The sequence below is a fragment of the Microcebus murinus genome, chromosome 10 (assembly GCF_040939455.1).
Source record: "Microcebus murinus isolate Inina chromosome 10, M.murinus_Inina_mat1.0, whole genome shotgun sequence".
Lineage (NCBI taxonomy): Eukaryota > Metazoa > Chordata > Mammalia > Primates > Cheirogaleidae > Microcebus > Microcebus murinus.
The window spans coordinates 55,053,640-55,075,651 of record NC_134113.1 but is presented as its reverse complement, the minus strand read 5'-3'; the positions used below and the strand labels follow the sequence as shown (position 1 = coordinate 55,075,651).

Here is a 22,012-nt window from a genome sequence, read left to right as displayed (position 1 = left end):
TTTAGCAGAAACAAGAATCTAAGAAATCATACTCAAAAACACTAGGTTTTATAAATGACCAGATCATGAAATAAGCTCATTTAAATAATTAAAAATGCTTAAAAGTATGACTAATGAATAAAAGTCTGTGGGAAGTAGTGGCTCATGCCTGTAATCTTAGCACTCTGGGAGGCCGAGGCGGGCGGATTGCTCGAGGTCAGGAGTTCCAAACCAGCCTGAGCAAGAGCGAGACCCGTCTCTACTAAAAAAAAATAGAAAGAAATCAATCGGACACTAAAAATATAGAGGAAAAAAAATTAGCTGGGCATAATGGCACTTGCCTCTGTAGTCCCAGCTATTCGGGAGGCTGAGGCAGAAGGATCACTTGAGCCCAGGAGTTTGAGTTTGCTGTGAGCTAGGCTGACACCACAGTACTCTAGCCCAGGCAACAGAGTGAGACTCTGTCTCAAATAAAAAACAAAAAAAAAACCCCACAAAAATTAAATCCTCACTTAAATACACAATAGTGAAACTACTGAAAGCCAAAGATAAAAAATACATTTTATTTTATTTTTTTATTTTTATTTTTTCTTTTTCACTCCGTGGATGTTGAGGAAAAAATTGCATTTTAAATCTAAGGATTCAATGCAAGCCCCATCAAAATACCAGTGACATTCTTCAAAAAAGTAGAAAAAGTAATACTAAAATTTATACGGGGCCAGGCGCTGCAGCTCACACCCGTAATCCTAGCATTCTGGGAGGCCAAGGGGGGGGGCGGATTGCTTGAGGTCAGGAGTTCGAAACCAGCCTGAGCAGAGTGAGACCCTATCTCTACTATAAATAGAAAGAAATTAATTGGCTAACTAATATATATAGAAAAAATTAGCTGGGCATGGTGGCGCATGCCTGTAGTCCCAGCTACTCGGGAGGCTGAAGCAGCAGGATTGCTTGAGCCCAGGAGTTTGAGGTTGCTGTGAGCTAGGCTGATGCCATGGCACTCACTCTAGCCTGGGCAACAAAGCGAGGGTCTGTCTCAAAAAATAAATAAATAAATAAATTTATATGTAACCAGAAAAGACCAAGAATAGCCAAAGCTATTCAAAGCAAAAGTGACCATAATCAACAATAAGTTAGGGTATACTTTAAAATAACTAAAACAGTAGAATTGAAATGTTCCTAACACAAAGAAATGATAAATGCCCAAGGTGATGGATATACCCCATTACCCTGATTGATTAATTCCCATTGTATGCTTATATCAAAGCATCACATGTACCCTATAAGTACATACAACTGTGGCCGGGTACGGTGGCTCACGCCTGTAATCCTAGCACTCTGGAAGGCCGAGGTGGGCGGCCTGCTCGAGGTCAGGAGTTCGAAACCAGCCTGAGCAAGAGCAAGACCCCATCTCTACTGTAAATTGAAAGAAATTAATTGGCCAACTAAAAATAAATAGAAAAAATTAGCCGGGCATGGTGGTGCATGCCTGAAGTCCCAGCTACTCGGGAGGCTGAGGCAGGAGGATTGCTTGAGCCCAGGAGTTTGAGGTTGCTGTGAGCTAGGCTGACGCCACAGCACTCACTCTAGCCTGAGCAACAAAGTGAGACTCTGTCTCAAAAAAAAAAAAAAAAAAAAAATATATATATATATATATATACAACTATTATGTACCCATAATAATAAAAAATATGGCCGGGTGTGGTGGCTCACCCCTGTAATCCTAGCACTCTGGGAGGCCAAGGCGGGAAGATCGCTCAAGGTCAGGAGTTCAAAACCAGCCTGACCAAGAGCAAGACCTATCTCTACTATAAATAGAAAGAAATTAATTGGCCAACTAACATATATAGAAAAAATTAGCCAGGCATGGTGGCACATGCCTGTAGTCTCAGCTACTCGGGAGGCTGAGGCAGCAGGATTGCTAGAGCCCAGGAGTTGGAGGTTGCTGTGATCTAGGCTGACGCCAAGGCACTCTAGACCAGGCAATAGAGCCAGAAAAAAAAAAAGCAACCAGAGAACAAAGTCAGATTCCTACAAAGTAATGACATGTGTACTCTTAGCTACCTCCTCAGCAGTTAACAATGGAAACCAAAGAGAATGGAATAATAACTTCAAAGCATTGAGAGTAAATAATCCTCTACCTAGAATTGCAACAGTCTCACTCAGTTGCCCAGACCCCAGCCTCCCGAGTAGCTGGACTATAGGCATGTGCCACCATGCCCAGCTAATTTTTTCTCTATATTTTTAGTCGGCCAATTAATTTCTTTCTATTTTTAGTAGGGACGGGGTCTCGCTCTTGCTCAGGCTGGTTTCGAACTCCTGACCTTGAGCAATCCTCCTGCCTTGGCCTCCCAGATTACAGGGGATTACAGGGGTGAGCCACTGGGCCCAGCCAAAATTAACTTTCAAGTATGAGAACTCCTGACCTCAAGCAATCTGCCCACCTTGGCCTCCCAGAATGCTAGGATTACAGGGGTGAGCCACCGCACCTGGCCCAGGAAGAGTACTTGAGCTCAGGAGTTTGAGATCAGCCTGAGCAAGAGTGAGACCCTCATCTCTACAAAAAAATTAGCTAGCTATGGTGGTGTACCTTTATAGTCCCAGCTACTTGGGAGGCTGAGGCAGGAGGATCACTTGGACCCAGGAGTTTGAGGTTGCTGTGAGCTATGAAGACACCACTGCACTCTAGCCCAGGATGCAGAGCCAGACTTTGTTTCAAAAGAAAATAAAAGCATATAAAAGGTTTGAACAAAACAATAACAGTTTCATTTAATACAGCGGTCCCCAATCTTTTTGGCACCAGGGACCCGTTTCATGGAAGACAATTTTTATTTTTCCATGGATGGGGTTGTAGATGTGCATAACTCAGGTGGTGATGCAGGCGATGGGGAATGGCCGTAAATACAGATGAAGCTTCCTCCTTCTGGTGCTGCTCACCTCCTGCTGTGCCCCACTCCCTGCCCCCACCTTCCAAAATTCACAGAAGACAATTTTTCCACGGAATGGGGGCAGTGGGGGCAACGGAGCTCTGTGGCCCAGTCCCTATCAGGCCATGGATGTGTCCGAGGACCACAGATTTAATAGACATATAGAGAGGAACCTACATCAACAACTGGAAAATATTATACATATTCTAAGTGCAGATAGAACATTTTTCAAAACTGATCACATTCTATGTTATAAAACAATTCTCAGAAATTTCAAAGAGTCAATATCATATAGGCCACAATGTAATCAAATTAGAAACCAGTGAACAAAAGGTGGCTTGAAAGAAAAACACAAATATATGAGGGAAAACACCATTTGCACTGTATGCAAATGCATGTAGGATATAACTAAAGCAGTACTTACAGAGAAATTTATACCTTATATTATTAATAGAAAAGAAAGCTTAAAATACATAAATTAAACAGACAATTTAGATGTTAGGAAAAAACAACAGATTAAGCCCAGGGAATATAGAATAAAGTAAATAATAAAAATAAAATATTGGCCAACGGAATGTGGTAGGCAGAATGCCTCCCCAACCACCCCCCCATATACACATATACTCAACCAAATGATATCAGGGCATAATCCTTGAGAAACCTGTAAATGTTGCCTTAGGAGACAAAAAAAAAGTCTTTGCAGATATGATTAAATAAAGGGTCTTGAGGTGGGGAGATTATCTTGGATTATCCAAGTGAGCCCTAAATGCAATCACAAGGGAGGTAGAAGGAGATTTCATACACACAGAGTAGAAGGCAATGTGAAGATAACAAAGAGGGATTTGAAGATGCTGGCCTTGAAGAGTGGAGCATGTAGCCATAAGCCAAGGAATGTGGCAGCCACCAGAAGTGGAAGAGACAAGGAATGGATTCTGCTGGAGAGCATCTGAAGGGAGTACAGCCCTGCTGACATCTTGATTTCAGCCAGTGATACAGTTTCTGGATTACTGATATCCACAACTGTGAGAAAATAAATTTCTGTTGTTTTATACCACCAAGTTTGTGGAATTTTGTAACAGGAAACTAATACACAAAAAAGTAGTATAATGGGTATAAAAAGTAGTATAAAAAGTAGTATAATGGGTCATGGGTATGACTACATATATTATGTACATATATTATGTACATAACTACATATATTATGTTGAAGTTACATTTGTTCCAGGAAATATATTAATGTACCAATTCACCATGTTAACATGTTAAAAGAGAAAATCATAAGATTAAGTAATTATGATTTAAAAAAAAGAAAAAGCATTTTCTAAATTCAATTCATGTATGATATCTTTTTTTTAGAGATAAGTACCTCTTTAGAGATAGTGCCTTGCTCTGTCACAGAGGTTAGAGTGCATGTGGCATCATGCAGTGGCATGATCATAAGCTCACTGCAACCTTCAACTCCTGAGATAGCTAGGACTACAGGCACACACCACCCCACCTGCCTAATATTTAAATTTTTTGTAGAGATGGGGTCTCATTATGCCCAGGCTGGTCTTCAACTCCTGTACTCGAGTGATCCTTCCACTTTGCCTCCCAAAGTGCTGGGATTATAGGTATAAGTCACCACACCCAGCCTAAAATTCAGTCTTTATAATTTTTAATCTATGGTTTTGGAAACTCTAGCCAACACAATGAGACAAAAAGACACAGAAAAAATGACAATTAGAAAGATTTGACAATTATTTGTCAATGACATCATTAACATGCCAAAAGTCCCAGAAAAATCTACAAAATATTACAATTACCAAAAAGGCCTGAAAGATTGGCAAATACAAGACAAATACAATAAATCAATTGTGTTACTATATACTGTCAAAAATTTTTTTAGGACATATACCATTTGTCATATCAATAGAAATATAGTTACCTAGAAATAATAAAAAATAATATGTAAAACATTTATGTCAAAATTATAAAAACTTTAGGGAAAGAAAATTAGGAAACTTATTGAAAGACTATAAATTGAGACAAACCATGTTCATGGATAGAAAGATTCAATATGTCAACAATCCTCATGTAAATTCAACCAAAATCCCAACAAGATAACTTATGAAGCATGACAAGATGATTCTAAAATTTAACAGAGAAGCTAATAAAATACCATACAGAATATATAAAGATTTACTATAGGTCAGTAAGAAATATAATCCAACAGCAAAATAAACAAGTGAATACTCTTTTTACACAATACAAAACAGACATTTCATAAATACTTAAAAAGATGATCAACTGTATTGATTATCATGGAAATTCAAATTAAACCCACAATTATTAATAGATACTATTTTACACCCACCAGATTGGCAAAAACTTTTAAAGTTTAAAATGTTATGTATTTGTATCACGTGTTGGCAGGAATATGAAGCAACAGGGGTACTCATACTTTGACATGCAAGTATAATTGGTGTGATTACTTTGGAAAACACTTTGGCATCATCTGATAAAGTTGAAGATGCACACATCTTACAATTCAGCATTTCTAATACAGTATTAGTCATATACTCTAATGGAACTGTTGAGTAGAAATTTAATGTGAGCTATATATGTAACTAAATTTGCTAGAAATCAAAATATAAAAAGTAAAAAGAAACAGGTGAAATTAATTTTAATAATTTATTTTACTTAATCCTAAATATCCAAAATATTATTTTAATATTTAATTGATATAAAAGTTATTAATGAGATAGATAAAATTTTTCATACTAAGTATTTAAAATCTAGTGTGTATTTTGCACATACAGTACATCTCAAACTGCATACCAAATTTTCATCAGAAATACTTGATCTGTATTTATATTTAACAAAATTTACATTTGAGAAAGTAGATTCACATATCCAAATTCTTCCAGGCTTATTTAAAAGTTTTCCAATAAATGAATCAAGTATCAGTTTTTAAATTTTTGATTAATTTTTATTAATTTAAAAGTTACTTTCTCAGTCACACTAGCCACATTACAATTGCTCAATGTGGCTAGTGGCTAGTGGCTACCATATTGGACAGCACAGATTTAGAAACACTCTTGCATATGTGCACCAGGAAGCATATTAAAGCATTCATATCATCATTTGTAAAACTAAAAACAAACCAATTGAGGAATGGAGAAGTAAACTGTACAATTTACTATACTGTAGTATATTTGTACAATGAAATATAAAACACACAGCAGTGGAAACGAATGAACTATAGCTATACACTTCAACATGATTGAACGAAAAAACACAATGTTAAAAAAAAAAGCAAGTCAGAATGTAGAGAATGATTCAAACACAGGTAAAACCATACAATCTATTATCTAGGAAGTGTGTGTGTGTGTGTGTGTGTGTGTGTGTGTGTCTGCTGTACTGCTGTAACAAATTTTCTTGACCTGGTAGTATATTTTATTTTATTTTATTTATTTATTTTTTTTGAGACAGAGTCACACTTTGTTGCCCAGGCTAGAGTGAGTGCCGTGGCATCAGCCTAGCTCACAGCAACCTCAATCTCCTGGGCTCAAGGAATCCTGCTGCCTCAGCCTCCAGAGTAGCTGGGACTACAGGCATGTGCCACAATGCCTGGCTAATTTTTTGTGTATATATTTTTTTAGTTGGTCAATTAATTTCTTTCTATTTATAGTAGAAACGGGGTCTCACTCTTGCTCAGGCTGGTTTCGAACTCCTGCACTTGAGCGATCCTCTCGCCTCGGCCTCCCAAAGTGCTAGGATTACAGGCGTGAGCCACCTCTCCTGGCCGACCTTGTAGTATAAAACAACAGAAATTTCTTCTTTCACAGTTCTGAAAGTCAGAAATCTGAAATCTGTATTAAAGAGCTGAAATCAAGATATAATCAGGGTGCATTCCCTCTGGATTTTCTGGGGCAGAATCTATTCCTCGCCTCTTCCAGCTTCTGGTGGCTGTCACATTCCTTGGCTCGTGGCCACAACAATCCAATCTTCAAGGCCAGCATCTTCTTTTTTTTTGAGACAAAGTCTCACTTTGTTGCCCAGGCTGGAGTGAGTGCCCTGGCGTCAGCCTAGCTGACGGCAACCTCAATCTCCTGGGCTCAAGCAATCCTACTGCCTCAGCCTCCCGAGTAGCTGGGACTACAGGCATGCACCACCATGCCCGGCTAAGTTTTTCTATATATATTAGTTGGCCAATTAATTTCTTTCTATTTATAGTAGAGATGGGGTCTCGCTCTTGCTCAAACTGGTTTTGAACTCCTGACCTAGAGCAATCGGCCTGCCTCGGCCTCCCGAAGTGCTAGGATTACAGGCGTGAGCCACTGCACCCAACCCATTTCTGCAAGTTTTGACATAGGCATGTGTCATCACCGCCAAAGTCAAGATTTAAAACAGTTCTATCTCCCTGAAAAATTCTCCTGTGCTCTTTTGTACTAGCCCCTCTTCCACCCCCAGCCCCTGACAACCATTAGTTTTCTGTCCGTTTAGTTTTCTCTTTTCCAGAATACCATATAAATGGAATAATATCCTATGCAGTCATTTAAGTCTGTCTTCTTTCATGTAGCATAAAGCCTTCTATTCACCAATAGAAGTATATTTGTTTCCAGTTCTGGGCAATTGTGAATAAAGTTACTGCAAACATTCACATATAAGATTTGTATAAACATGTGTTTTCATTTCCCTTGAGTAAATATCTAGGAATTATATTGCTAGGTCATATGGTAGCCATACATTTATGAGAAACTGCCAAATGTTATCTATTTTTTTTATTTTATTATTATGCTGAAGAACAGACCAAATGTTATCTAAAAAAGTGGTCCGGGCACGGTGGTTCACGCCTGTAATCCTAGCTCTCTGGGAGGCCAAGTCGGGCGGATTGCTCGAGGTCAGGAGTTTGAAACTAGCCTGAGCAAGAGCGAGACCCCGTCTCTACTATAAATAGCAAGAAATTAATTGGCCAACTAATATATCTAGAAAAAAAATTAGCAGGGCATAGTGGCGCATGCCTGTAGTCCCAGCTACTCAGGAGGCTGAGGCAGGAGGACTGCTTGAGCCCAGGAGTTTGAGGTTGCTGTGAGCTAGGCTGATGCCACAGCACTTACTCTAACCTGGGCAACAAAGTGAGACTCTGTCTCAAAAAAAATAAAAAAGTGGCTTTATTATTTTGCACTACCATCAACAATATATGTGAGTTCCAGGTGCTCCACATCCTTGCCGTACATTTGGTATTGTCATTTTTTTTTTTCTTTTTTGCACTGCTCACTCCCAGCTCCACCCCAGGCTGTGCTTTGGTCCCTCCCCCAGTTCGTTCCTGGGCGTCTGTCCCACAGTCCCTGGGGCCCCGCCCTGCTCCTACCGTAGTCCCGCCCCTGACTCCTCCCCCAGCACTTTTAGCTCCGCCCCCTCCGTCACAACCCTGCTTCCCACAGGGCTGCAGGCTGGCCTCCTCCTGCCGCCTCCCCTTCTTCTTCCTCTCTCCAGTCCCCTTTCCTTCCTCTGGTCTGCCCTCCAGTCCGCTGACTGCAACCTCATTTTCTGGCGCGTGGGAGGGCTCACTGAATCAAATGGCTTCTTCCAGGGGCCCGTGTGTGTGTACCCTACATTTGGTACTGACATTTTTTTAAACAGCTTTATTGAGGTATAATTGACATACAATAAACTGTACATATCAAAATTTTGGTAAGTTTTGATATGTGTATACACTCATGAAAGCATCACCAAAAGCAAGATAATTAACATATCCACCATCCCCAAATGTTTCCTTGTTCTTTTCTGTAATCTCTCCTCCCCACTCCCCCATCCTCAGTCAACCACTAATCTGTTTTCTCTTATCATAGATCGATTTTCATTTTCTAAAATAATATATGAATGGAATCATGCAATATCCACTCTTTAATTTGGCTTCTTTCATTCAGCATAAGTATTTTGAAATTTGTCCAGGTAGTTAGTATGTACATCAATAGTTCATTCCTTTTTTTTTTTTTCTCCCTAGGTGTAGTATTCCGTTGTATGGATATACCATAACTTATCCATTGATGGACATTTGGGTTGTTTCCAGATTTTGGCTATTGAAAATAAGGCAGCCTGGTCTCTCCCTGCTCCCCTTCCTCCCCTTCTGCTACTCAAAAATAAATAAATAAGGCTGCCATGAACATTGGTGTACAAGTCCTTGTGTGGACATAGGCTCTTATTTCTCTTGGGTCAATACTGAATAGAAGAATGGGCCGGGCGCAGTGGCTCACGCCTGTGATCCTAGCACTCTGGGAGGCCGAGGCGGGCAGATTGCTGGAAGTCAGGAGTTCGAAACCAGCCTGCGCAAGAGTGAGACCCGTCTCTACTATAAATAGAAAGAAATTAATTGGCCAACTAATATATATAGAAAAAATTAGCCGGGCATGGCGGCACATGCCTGTAGTCCCAGCTACTCGGGAGGCTGAGGCAGTAGGATTGCTTGAGCCCAGGAGTTTGAGGTTGCTGTGAGCTAGGCTGACACCACGGCACTCACTCTAGCTTGGGCAACAAAGCAAGATTCTGTCTCAAAAAAAAAAAAAAAATACTGAATGGAAGAATGGCTAGGACAGTGTGATGGCTTCATGTCTGTAATCCCAGCACTCTGGAGGCAGAGGCAGGAGGATCACTTGAGGTCAAGAGTTCAACACCAGCCTGAGCAACATAGTGAGGTCCTTGTCTCAACAAAAAATTTAAAAATTAACGGGCATGGTGACGGGCCTATAGTCCCAGCTACTTGGGAAGCTGAGATAAAAGGATCGCTTAAACCCAGGCATTTGAGGTTAAATGTGAGCTATGATCACACTGTGCACTCTAGCCTGAGTGACCGAGAAAGACTCTGTCTCAAAACAAACAAACAACAACAACAAAAAAAAACCCAGAAAAATAAACAATGGCTAGATCACATGATGGTGCATGTTCAACTTTTTAAGAAACTGTTAACTGTTTTCAGAAGAGATTGTATCATTTTACATTGCCACCAGCAGTGCATGAGAATTCCAGTTGTTCCACATTCTTGTCCAACATTTAATATGGTCAGGTGTTTTAATTTCAGACATTCTAATAGCTGTATGTATCTCATTATGTTTTTAATTTGCATTTCTCTAATGACTAATGACATTGACATCTTTTCATGTGATTATTTGCCATTTTGTTCATCTTTGGTGAAGTGTCTGTTCAAATATTTTATTCATTTAAAAAATTGAGGCCGGGCATTGTGGCTCGCACCTGTAATCCTAGCACTCCGGGAGGCCAAAGCAGGCGGATTGCTCAAGTTCAGGAGTTGGCAACCAGCCTGAGCAAGAGTGAGACCCCCATCTCTACTAAAAATAGAAAGAAATTAATTGGACAACTAAAAATATATAGAAACAATTATCTGGGCATGGTGGCGCATGACTGTAGTGCCAGCTACTCGGGAGGCTGAGGCAGGAGGATTGCCTGAGCCCAGGAGTTTGAGGTTGCTGTGAGCTAGGCTGATGCCATGGCACTCTAGCCCAGGCAACAGAATGAGACTCTGTCTCAAAAAAAAAAAACAAAAAAAACCCAATTGAGTTATTTTCTTATTATTGAATTTTGAGAGTTCTTTGTGTATTCTGAATACTGGATACAAAACCTTTAACAGATATGTGATTTGTAATATCTGATATTGATCGGATTTGTGATCTAATATGTGGATTGGCATCTAACAATACTGAATCTTTCAATAAATAAACATAGTATATTTTTCCATTTAGTTAGATCTTCTTTAATTTTTTTCACCAATATTTGTATTTTGCAATATACAGATGCTCCTATTTTGTTAGATTTGTACCCAAGTATTTCTTTCTTTTTTTTTAAAGAATACATGCTTACATTGCCTTCTATTGCTGCCTTTCTCTACTTTGGCCTGTTAGGGCCCAATGGAGAAATAAACATGTTCTAGTAAAATATTCTCTGGCTTCTTACCACTGAGTTCAAGAAGAAAAAGGAAAACTCTCTTTAAAATTTCAATAGATTTAGGGGTTACAAGTGGAATTTTATTAACATAGATATATTGTATAGTGGTGAAGTCTGCGCTTTTAGTGTAACCATCACCTGAATACCGTACATTATACCCAATAGGTAATTTTTCGTCCCTCATGCTCCTACCATCCTTCTCCCTTTTGAGTCTCCAATGTATATTATTACATTCTGTTATGACCATGCATACCCCACATAGCTTAGGTCCCACTTATTAGTGAGAACATGCAGTATTTGATTTTCCATTCCCAAGTTAATTCACTCAGGATAATAGCCAATAATTTCAGCCAAGTTGTTGCAAAAGACATTAATTCATTCTTTTTTATGGCTGAATAGTATCCTATGATATAATATATATTAATATAAACCACATTTTAAGCCGGGCGCGGTGGCTCACGCCTGTAATCCTAGCACTCTGGGAGGCTGAGGCGGGCGGATTGCTCGAGGTCAGGAGTTCGAAACCAGCCTGAGCAAGAGCGAGACCCCGTCTCTACTATAAATAGAAAGAAATTAATTGGCCAACTAATATATATATAAAATTAGCCGGGCATGGTGGCGCATGCCTGTAGTCCCAGCTACTTGGGAGGCTGAGGCAGCAGGATTGCTTGAGCCAGGAGTTTGAGGTTGCTGTGAGCCAGGCTGACGCCACGGCACTCACTCTAGCCTGGGCAACAAGCGAGACTCTGTCTCAAAAAAAAAAAAAAAAAATAAACCACATTTTAAAAATCCACTCATCAGTTGATGGATATATAAGTTATACCATAGCTTTGCATTTGAATAGTACTGCAATAAACATAAGAGTGTAGGCATCTTTTCTTTTTCTGTACCTTGGTGATCACATTTATTGGAAGTGTTGGAGAAAAAAATGACATTTAGCTTAAGAAGTTGTGAGTTGGCCGGGCACGGTGGCTCACACTTGTAATCCTAGCACTCTGGGAGGCCAAGGCAGGCAGATTGCTCAAGGTCAGGAGTTCAAAACCAGCCTGAGCGAGACCCCATCTCTACTATAAAAATAGAAATTAATTGGCCAACTAACATATATATATATATTATTATATATATTATATATATATTTATATATATATAGGTATATATATATAATTTATATATATATATACCTATATATATATAAATTAGCCGGGCATGGTGGCCCGTGCCTATAGTCCCAGCTACTCGGGAGGCTGAGGCAGTAGGATTGCTTGACCCCAGGAGTTTGAGGTTGCTGTGAGCTAGGCTGACACCACGGCACTCACTCTAGCCTGGGCAAGAAAGTGAGACTCTGTCTCAAAAAAAAAAAAAAGTTATGAGTTATCTGGCCGGCGAGGTGGCTCACCCCCGTAATCCTAACACTCTGGGAGGCCGAGGCAGGTGGATCGCTCAAGGTCAGGAGTTCGAAACCAGCCTGAGCAAGAGTGAGACGCCGTCTCTACTAAAAATAGAAAGAAATTAATTGGCTAACTAAAAATACATAGAAAAAAAAAATTAGCCGGGCATGGTGTGGGTGTCTGTAGTCCCAGCTACTCGGGAGGCTGAGGCAGGCGTATTGCTTGAGCCCAGGAGTTTGAGGTTGCTGTGAGCTAGGCTGACATCATGGCACTCTAGCCCGGGAAACAGAGTGAAACTCTGTTTCAAAAAAAAAAGTTGTCAGTTATCTGCAAATTAACTCATTTCAGAAGTGGAAGAATCCCTGGGTCATTTCTTAATATGAAAATGTATGAAAGCTTGTCTTTTCAATTTCTTGTACATTTAAAGAGGCAATTGTACAAAGTCTCCTTCAGGATAAATCCTTTGTTTTGGCCAACTCTCAATGGAGGGGCAACTAGTATAACACCATCTCCCTAGACAAATAGCACTGGAATATTCCGTTTCATTGATTTATATATCTCTTCATATGCATGTTCATCAATTTCTATAATAGTCACAGTTTGTTACACATCTCCCAATATCGTATTTTCTTTTGCAATATCGTATTTAAATGTTGATCATAAGCACGTAATCTGCCTTGAAGCTCTCAGTCATTTCTCATTTTCACATAAATTCACTGAGCCTGATAAGATCAAGGGCCTCCTCTATAGTGCTGGTAGTTTGTTGTGCCACCTAAGCCTCTGTCTGGGATACCCCCTCTCCCCGTTTCCATCTTGTAGCTTTAAATACTGCCTTTTCAAAGAGGGCTCTCCTAGTCATCTCATTCATTCATTTAATAAATATTTGTTGAGTCTGTCGAGTCCACTTCATCTGCCATGTTTCAAATCCTGCATCCTTCGTAGGTATCTCTTTATTTTGCTTCCCACCCTAATTTATCCTACGTAGGTATCTTTTTGTTTCTTTTTTTTTTTTTTTTTTTTTTTCCCCCTACAGAGTGGACGTAGGTATCTTTTTGATACAACGATTTATTTTCCTTTGGGTAGATACCCAGTAGTGAGATTGCTAAATTGAATGGTAGTTCTATTTTTAGTTCTTTGAGAAATCTCCACACTATTTTATATAGAGGTTGTACTATTGTACAATCCCACCAACAATGTATAAGCATTCTCTTTTCACCACTTCTGCACTAACATCTCTTTCTTAATTTTCCTAATATTTCCTCATATTGTTTTTTGACTTTTTAATAATGGCCATTCAGACTGGAGTAAAATGATATCTCATTGTAGTCTTATTTTTTATTTTTAGACACAGGGCCTTGCTCTGTTACCAAGGCTAGAGTGCAGTGGCATGATCATAGCTCACTATAACCTTGAATTCCTGGGCTCAAGTGATCCTCCTACCTCAGCCTCCTGAGTAGCTAAGACATAAGCACGTGCCACCACACTTGGCTAATTTTTAAATTTTTTTGTCTTGGGGTCTTGCTATGTTGCCCAGGCTCCTTCTTGAACTTCTTACCTCAAGCAAACCTCCTACCTCAGCCTCCTAAAGCATTGAGATTACATGAGCCACTGTGCCTGGCCCTCATTGTGGTTTTAATTTGCATTTCTGTGATGGTTAGTGATTTTGAGCATTTTTTCAGATGTTTGTTGGCCATTTGTAGTATTTCATGTTCTCAGTGCTATTTCAAATACTACTGTCATTAACTTTCAGTTTATGATTGTTTATTATTAGTGTATGGTTTTGGTTTTTGTTTATTGGTCTTATATCCTGTGAATATTTTAAATAATTGTATTAATAGCTTTTTGGTAAATTCTTTGGGAATTTTACATAGATAATTTTTGTCTGTAAATAGAAACCATTTTATTTCTTTCTTTCTCATTAATTTTCTTTTTCTTACATTATTGCATTGGTTAGATGTTGAGTGTAGTATTGGGAGGCTGGGGCAGGAGGATCACTTGAGTCTAGGAGTTCCAGGCTACAGTCAGTTATGATTGTGCTACTGCACTCCAGCCTGAGTGACAGAGTGAGACTATGTCTTTTTAAAGAGGGAAAGGCCAGGCGCGGTGGCTCACGCCTGTAATCCTAGCACTCTGGGAGGCCAAGGCGGGAGGATTGCTCAAGATCAGGAGTTCAAAACCAGCCTGAGCAAGAGTGAGACCACATCTCTACTAAAAATAGAAAGAAATTAATTGGATAATATAGGAAAAATTAGCCGGGCATGGTGGCGCATGTCTGTAGTCCTAGCTACTCTGGAGACTGAGGCAGAAGGATTGCTTGAGCCGGGAATGTGAAGTTGCTGTGAGCTAGGCTGATGCCACAGCACTCCAGCCCAGGCAACAGAGTGAGACTCTGTCTCAAAAAAAAAATAAAATAAAATAAAGAAGAAGGAGAAAAAGGAGGAGGAAGAGGAGTAAGAAAAGAAGGAGGAAAAGAGGAGGAGGAGGAGAAAGAGAAGGAGGAGAAAAAGGAGGAGGAGGAAGAGCCAGAGAAGGAGAAGGGGAAGGAAGAAGAGAGATTAAAACTTTCACAGCACTTTAGACTTTCTCCACTAAATATGATGCTGGCTCTAGGTTATTTTATAAATGTACTTTATTAGATTGAGGAAATTTACCCTCTATTCCTATTATAGTTTGTTATAGTTTCTTTAAAAAGTCATGAATGAATATAGAATTTTGTCAACTATTTTTTCTGCATCTACTGAGATAATATAGTTTTTCTTTATAGCTTGTTGCTATGGTAAATTACATTTATTAATTATCAAATTTTGAATTAGCCTTGCATCCCAGGGTAAATCCCACTTGCTTGTTATCTTTTTAATATATCATTTGATTTTATTTTCTAATATATTATTAAACACTTTTGTGTCCATGTTCATAAAGTCAGGGATATTGGCTTATGGTTTACTTTTTTTTTTTTTTTTTTCGGGAAGGGACTGAGCTTAACAAGGCTGAAGGGCCAAGAGACCCCGCCCTCGCCCATAGTTTACTTTTTCATGTCTTCATCTGGTTTTGATATCAGAGATTGAGTTAGGAAGTATTCCTTTCTTTTCAAATTCTTGGAAAAGTTTATGAGCAATTAGCATTATTTTTTAATGTTATTCTTCATCACTTGGCTTAGCAAACTTTGTCTCCACTCCTTTGTTTCTGACTTAGATTTGCTACAACTGCATCACCTCTGATACTGATTGCAATATTTCCAACACTCAACAGCTGTTTCTTTTTTTTACTCAGCTCCAAGTATTTAAGATATGTTGTTTATTTCTTTCTTATTTTTTTTGAAAAAAAATTTATTATTCATTGTAAAATATATATAACAAAATTTACCATCTTCATCTTTTTTTTTTTTGAGACAGTCTCACTTCGTTGTCCTGGCTGGAGTGAGTGCCATGGCGTCAGCCTAGCTCACAGCAACCTCAAACTCCTGGGCTCGAGCAATCCTCCCTCCTCAGCCTCCAGAGTAGCTGGGACTATAGGCATGTGCCACCATGCCCGGCTAATTTTTATATATATATATATATATTAGTTGGCCAATTAATTTCTTTCTATTTATAGTAAAGACGGGGTCTCACTCTTTCTCAGGCTGGTTTCAAACTCCTGACCTCAAGCAATCCACCCGCCTTGGCCTCCCAGAGTGCTAGGATTACAGGTGTGCATCTTCATCATTTTTAAGTGTACAGTTCAGTAGTGTTACCTGTGAATATACATTGTTATACACTATTTTGCAGCCAATCTCCAGAACTATTCCATCTTGCAAAACTGAAATTCTAATCTATTCTCATTAAACAACAGCACTCATTTCCTTTTCCTCTTATTCCCTGGAAACCAAAATTCTACTTTCTGTTTCTATGGATTCAACTATTCTAGATATTTCATATAAGTAGAATATAAGTAGAATCATAAAGTTTTTGTCTTTTTTTAGACAGTCTTACTCTGTTGCCCCAGCGAGAGTGCCGTGGCGTCAGCCTAGCTCACAGCAACCTCAAACTCCTGGGCTCAAGCAATCCTGCTGCCTCAACCTCCCAAGTAGCTGGGACCACAGGCATGCGCCACCATGCCTGGCTAGTTTTTTCTATATATATCAGTTGTCCAATGAATTTATTTCTATTTATAGTAGAGACGGGTCTCACTCTTGCTCAGTCTGGTTTCGAGCTCCTAACTTGAGCAATCCATCTGCCTCGGCCTCCCAGAGTGCTAGGATTACAGTCGTGAGCCACCACAGCCGGCCCTCATTGCTATTTTGATTTGCATTTTTCTAATGATTTGTTGGGTTCAGCATCTTTTCTTGTGCTTGTTGGCCATTGGTGTATCTTCTTTGAGAGCTTGTTTGGAGGTTCTAGCAGGGGAGCGCAGCTACTCGGATACCCTTGACCGAACCGAAGAGGGGTCCTCCTCTAAGGTCGTCCTCTTCGACAGAGCATACAGCTTCGGGAGGGACGCACATGGAGCAGTGAGGGAGGAAGGGGACTCCCGCCTAGCCAGCCAGATCAGCCGAATCAACCCTGGAGATCAATGGGGTGACAGATGCCGCAGCCAGATCGCCCTCACATCCGTGTGTATCTTCTTTGAATGTTCATTCTAATCTTGTGCCCATTTTTAAATTGGTTCCTTTTTTTTCTTTTGATGCTGAGTTTACATGAGTTCTTTTTTTATTGTGGATGTTAGCCCCTTATCAGATATATGATTTACAAATATTTTTTCCTATTCTATAGTTTGATTTTTCAATCTGTTTATTGTGTCCTTTGATGCACAAAAGTTTTTAATTTTTCTGTAGATCATTTATCTATTTTTACTTATGTTGCCTGTAATGTTGGTGTTGTATTCAATAAATCATTGCTAAGTCCAATGCCATGAAGTTTTTCTCCTATGTTTTCTTCTAAGCATTTTATACTGTTAGGTCTTAGACTCATTTTTGAGTTAAATTTTTTATATGATGTAAGGTAGGGGTCCAATTACATTCTTTTTTTTTTTTTTGAGACAGAGTCTCACTTTGTTGCCCAGGCTAGATTGAGTGCCGTGGTGTCAGCCTAGCTCACAGCAACCTCAAACTCCTGGGCTCAAGCAATCCTACTGCCTCAGTCTCCCGAGTAGCTGGGACTACAGGCATGCGCCACCATGCCTGGCTAATTTATATATATATATATTAGTTGGCCAATTAATTTCTTTCTTTTTTTATAATAGAGACGGGGTCTCGCTCAGGCTGGTTTTGAACTCCTGACCTTGAGCAATCCGCCCACCTCAGCCTCCCAGAGTGCTAGGATTACAAGCATGAGCCACCATGCCCGGCCCCAATTTCATTCTTTTACTTGTATTTAGTTTTCCCACAATCATTTACTGAAAACTCTCCTTTTCTCATGGAATGGTCTTGGCATCCTGTGGAAAGTAATTTGACCATTTACTATGCATATACTATAGTATACATACACTGCTAATACGGTGTTTATTTCTGGACTCCTTATTCTGTTCCATTAGTCTATATGTCTGTCTTTATGCCAATGCCACATTGTTTTGTTTACTGTAGCTTTGTAATATGTTTGAAATCAGGAAGTATGTGATCTCCAACTTAGTTCTTCTTTTTCAAGATTGTTTCAGCTATTCAGGGTCCCTTGAAATTCCATATGAATTTTAGAAAGGATTTTTCTATTTCCACAAAAAATGCCATTGGGATTTTGATAGGCATTGCATTAATCTGTAGATCAGTTTGGGTAGTAGTGACACCTTAACAATATTAAATATTCAAATCCATGAACATGGGTTGTCTTTCCATTTATTTGTGTCTTCTTTAATTTCTCTCAGTAACATTTTGTAGTGAAAACTACAAGTGTACATGTCTTTCATCTTCTTGGTTAAGTTTATTCCTAAGTATTTTATTATTATTTATAATGTACTGTGAATATTTTATCATTTTTGATGCTATTATAAGTGGCATTTTCTTAATTTCCTTTTCAGACTGCTATGTCAGTGCATAGCAAAGCAACTGATTTCTGTGTGTTATTTTCTGTCCTTAAACTTTGATGAATTCTTTAGTTTTAAAAGTGTGTTTGTGTTTATATGTAATCTTTAGGGTTTTTTTATATACAAAATCATGTCATCTGTGAAAAGATAATTTTACTTCATGCTTTCCAATTTTTCTTGCCTAATTGCTGTGTGTAGAACTTCTAGTACTATATTAGCTAGAGGTGGTGAAAGTGGGCATCTTTCCCTTGTTACTGATCTTAGAAGAAAAAATTTCAGTCTTTCACCATAAAGTATGATAATACCTGTGGGCTTTTCATATATGGCTTTTATTATGTTGAAGAGGTTTCTTTCTCTTTCTAATTTGTTGTGTTTTTATCATGAAAGGGTATAGAATTTTGTCAAATGCTTTTCTATATCAATTGAGATGCTCATGTGTGTTTTTTTCTGTCTTTCTGTTAATTTGGTGTATTACATTGATTGATTGACATATGTTAAACCATCCTTGCATTCCAGGAATAAATCACATTTGGTTATAGTGTATAATGCTTTTAATGTGCTTTTTTTTTTTTTTTTTTTTTTTTTTTTTATATGGAACGCTTCACGAATTTGCGTGTCATCCTTGCGCAGGGGCCATGCTAATCTTCTCTGTATCGTTCCAATTTTTTTTTTAGTATATGTGCTGCCGAAGCGAGCACTAATGTGCTTTTTTTTTTTTTTTTTTTTTTTTTTGAGACAGAGTCTCACTTTGTTGCCCAGGCTAGAGTGAGTGCCGTGGTGTCAGCCTAGCTCACAGCAACCTCAAACTCCTGGGCTCAAGCAATCCCCCTGCCTCAGCCTCCCAAGTAGCTGGGACTACAGCCATGCGCCACCATGCCTGGCTAATTTTTTCTATATGTATTAGTTGGCCAATTAATATCTTTCTATATAGTAGAGATGGGGGTCTCGCTCTTTCTCAGGCTGGTTTTGAACTCCTCACCTTGAGCGATCTGCCTGCCTCGGCCTCCCAGAGTACTAGGATTATAGGCGTGAGCCACCGCACCTGGCCTTAATGTGCTCTTGAATACTGTTTGCTGGTATTTTGAGTTTTTTTTTGTTTTCCCTCAGAGATGTTGCTCTGTAGTTTTCTTTCTTTCTATTTTTCTTTTCTTTTCTTTCTTTTCCCTTTCTTTCTTTCTTTCTTTCTTTCTTTCTTTCTTTCTTTCTTTCTTTCTTTCTTTCTTTCTTTCTTTCTTTCTTTCTTTCTGCCTTTGTCTGGCTTTGTTATATGCTGGCCTCAAAGAATGAATTGGGAAGTGTTTCAATTTTCTGAGAGACTTTTGAAGGAGCAGGTAGTATTTTTTCCTTGACCACTGTGCTATATGTTAGCTTGTATTGTTATTATTCATTACGTGACTTAGCAAACTTTGTCTCTGCTCTTCCATGTTCCTCACTTAAATTATTATTTGCTGCAACTGCATCACCTCTGTTTCTGATTGCAGTATTTCTAGTACTAATATCTGATTACTCCTTTTGCATGATGATTTGATTTGCAAAATCCAAATCTTACACTTTTTTTTTTTTTTTTTTTTTTTTGAGACAGAGTCTCACTTTGTTGCCCAGGCTAGAGTGAGTGCCGTGGCGTCAGCCTAGCTCACAGCAACCTCAAACTCCTGGGCTCAAGCAATCCTTCTGCCTCAGCTTCCCGAGTAGCTGGGACTATAGGCATGCACCACCATGCCCGGCTAATTTTATATATATATATATATATATATAAATATATATATATATATGTGTGTTAGTTGGCCAATTAATTTCTTTCTATTTATAGTAGAGAGGGTGTCTCACTCTTGTTTAGGCTGGTTTCGAACTCCTGACCTCAAGCAATCCACCCACCTCGGCCTCCCAGAGTGCTAGGATTACAGGCATGAGCCACCGCTCCTGGCCCCAAATCTTACTCTTATTGTAAAAAATATAGAGTTCAGTTTGTCAGAAGCCAAAATGATAAAGTTGGGAAGGAAGAACCAGTGGCTCTTAATTCTGTTAGATTTACTATGCCCTTTTAAAGTATTTTTTAACATCCCATTTATTACTATAACATGATATTCATAAACCATACTCATACTTTTAAATAATTAACACAAATGTGACAGTAAGTAAAAAGAAAGTGATTTATAATAACATGCACTTCAATATGTAAATCCGGCCGGGCGTAGTGGCTCACGCCTGTGATCCTAGCACTCTGGGAGACCGAGGCGGGCAGATTGCTCGAGGTCAGGAGTTCGAAATCAGCCTGAACAAGAGCGAGACCCCTGTCTCTACTATAAAATAGAAAGAAATTAATTGGCCAATTAATATATATATATATAGAAAAAATTAGCCAGGCATGGTGGCACATGCCTGTAGTCCCAGCTACTGGGAGGCTGAGGCAGGAGGATCACTTGAGCCCAGGAGTTTGAGGTTGCTGTGAGCTAGGCTGATGTCACGGCACTCACTCAAAAAAAAAAGAAGAAAAAAAAAATGTAAATTCTAGGTCAAACTTTGCTAGTAGTAGAAAGGCTCACATCTATATGGAGAATTAAAATAAATATGAAAGATAGGCTGGTCCGAAGGTAGTGAGTTATCTCACGTGATTGTTCACAGTCAGTTACAGATTGAACTCCTTGTTCTACTACTTTCCCCCCTCCTCACTACTGCACTTGACTAGTCTTAAAAAAAAAAAAAAAAAAAAATGAAAAAAAAAAAAAATATGAAAGATACAGGGCCAGGTGTGGTGGTTCATGCCTGTAATCCCACCACTCTGGAAGGCCGAGGCGAGAGGATCACTCAAGGTCAGGAGTTCAAGATCAGCCTGAGCAAGAGCGAGACTCTGTCTCTACTAAAAATAGAAAGAAATTAATTGGCCAACTAAAACTATATCGAAAAAATTAGCTGGGCATGGTGGCACATGCCTGTAGTCCCAGCTACTTGGGAGGCTGAGGTAGAAGGATTGCTTGAGCCCAGGAGTTTGAGGTTGCTGTGAGCTAGGCTGACGCCACAGCACTCTAGCCTGGGTAACAGAGTGAGACTCTGTCTCAAAAAAAAAAAAAAAAAAAAAATGGAAGATACAAATGTAGGCTGCTTCAAATCCAGCTTTATTGTACTACCACTAAATACTACTAACTCTAATGCATTGCTGTTGGTACTATAGTGTACTATAGTGTTCTAGAATTGTGAAACTTTCTCAGAGAAATTTTAAAGAACATTTTTTCTTTGATTTACATAGTATTTGTATTCCTGGAAATTTCCATGTAAAACTAAACTGGGCAAAAAAATATTCTTTTTCTTGTTTTTTTACCTAAATGAATGTTCCATGGAACATCAAAGGTCACACAGGATGTGGGACAATTCTTCATTGGGTGGTACTGTTCATTGCACTGCAGAATGCACTAGCTTTCTTTAGTACCACCAGTACTCCACCTTCCCAATCATTGTGACAATGAAAAATGTTTCAAATGTCACATATGAGGCAGTAATTACCTCCCATCAAGAACTACTAGATACAGATAATTGTTCCATGTCAAGAGTAAAAAAAAAAAAAAAAAAAAAGAACTACTAGAATAAAGTGATGAATAAAAGAAATTTTCTGATAAGATTCTTTTTCTTTTCTTTACATATATACTCTATGTAGTGAGCTCATAAGATTCTTGGGCAAGGGAGATAATTAAATAAAAAACGTGTTTGAGGAATATTCTGATAGCTACTTTCCAGGCATTAGGGCCAGGTTAAAAAAAAACAAAAAAAGAAGCAACTTGCAGTTTTTTTTTT

The 22,012-nt window shown here is 38.9% G+C and overlaps 2 protein-coding genes and 1 pseudogene across 6 annotated transcripts in view; 1 reads left to right on the top strand and 2 right to left on the bottom strand.

Moving 5' to 3' along the window:
- Positions 1-22,012, bottom strand: part of LARP4 (La ribonucleoprotein 4) — a 171,837-nt gene that overhangs the window by 78,137 nt on the left and 71,688 nt on the right. The window contains exon 3 of one of the 5 annotated variants that reach the window (XM_076007252.1): positions 2,567-2,684. The exons of the other annotated variants lie outside the window; for them this stretch is intronic. The gene's annotated coding sequence lies outside the window, so the exon portion shown is untranslated. The remainder of the gene's footprint in view (positions 1-2,566; positions 2,685-22,012) is intronic. 5 annotated transcript variants of the gene reach the window in all.
- Positions 1-22,012, top strand: part of FAM186A (family with sequence similarity 186 member A) — a 55,435-nt gene that overhangs the window by 4,987 nt on the left and 28,436 nt on the right. The window lies entirely within an intron of this gene.
- On the bottom strand, positions 18,812-18,924 carry LOC142873526 (uncharacterized; annotated as a pseudogene).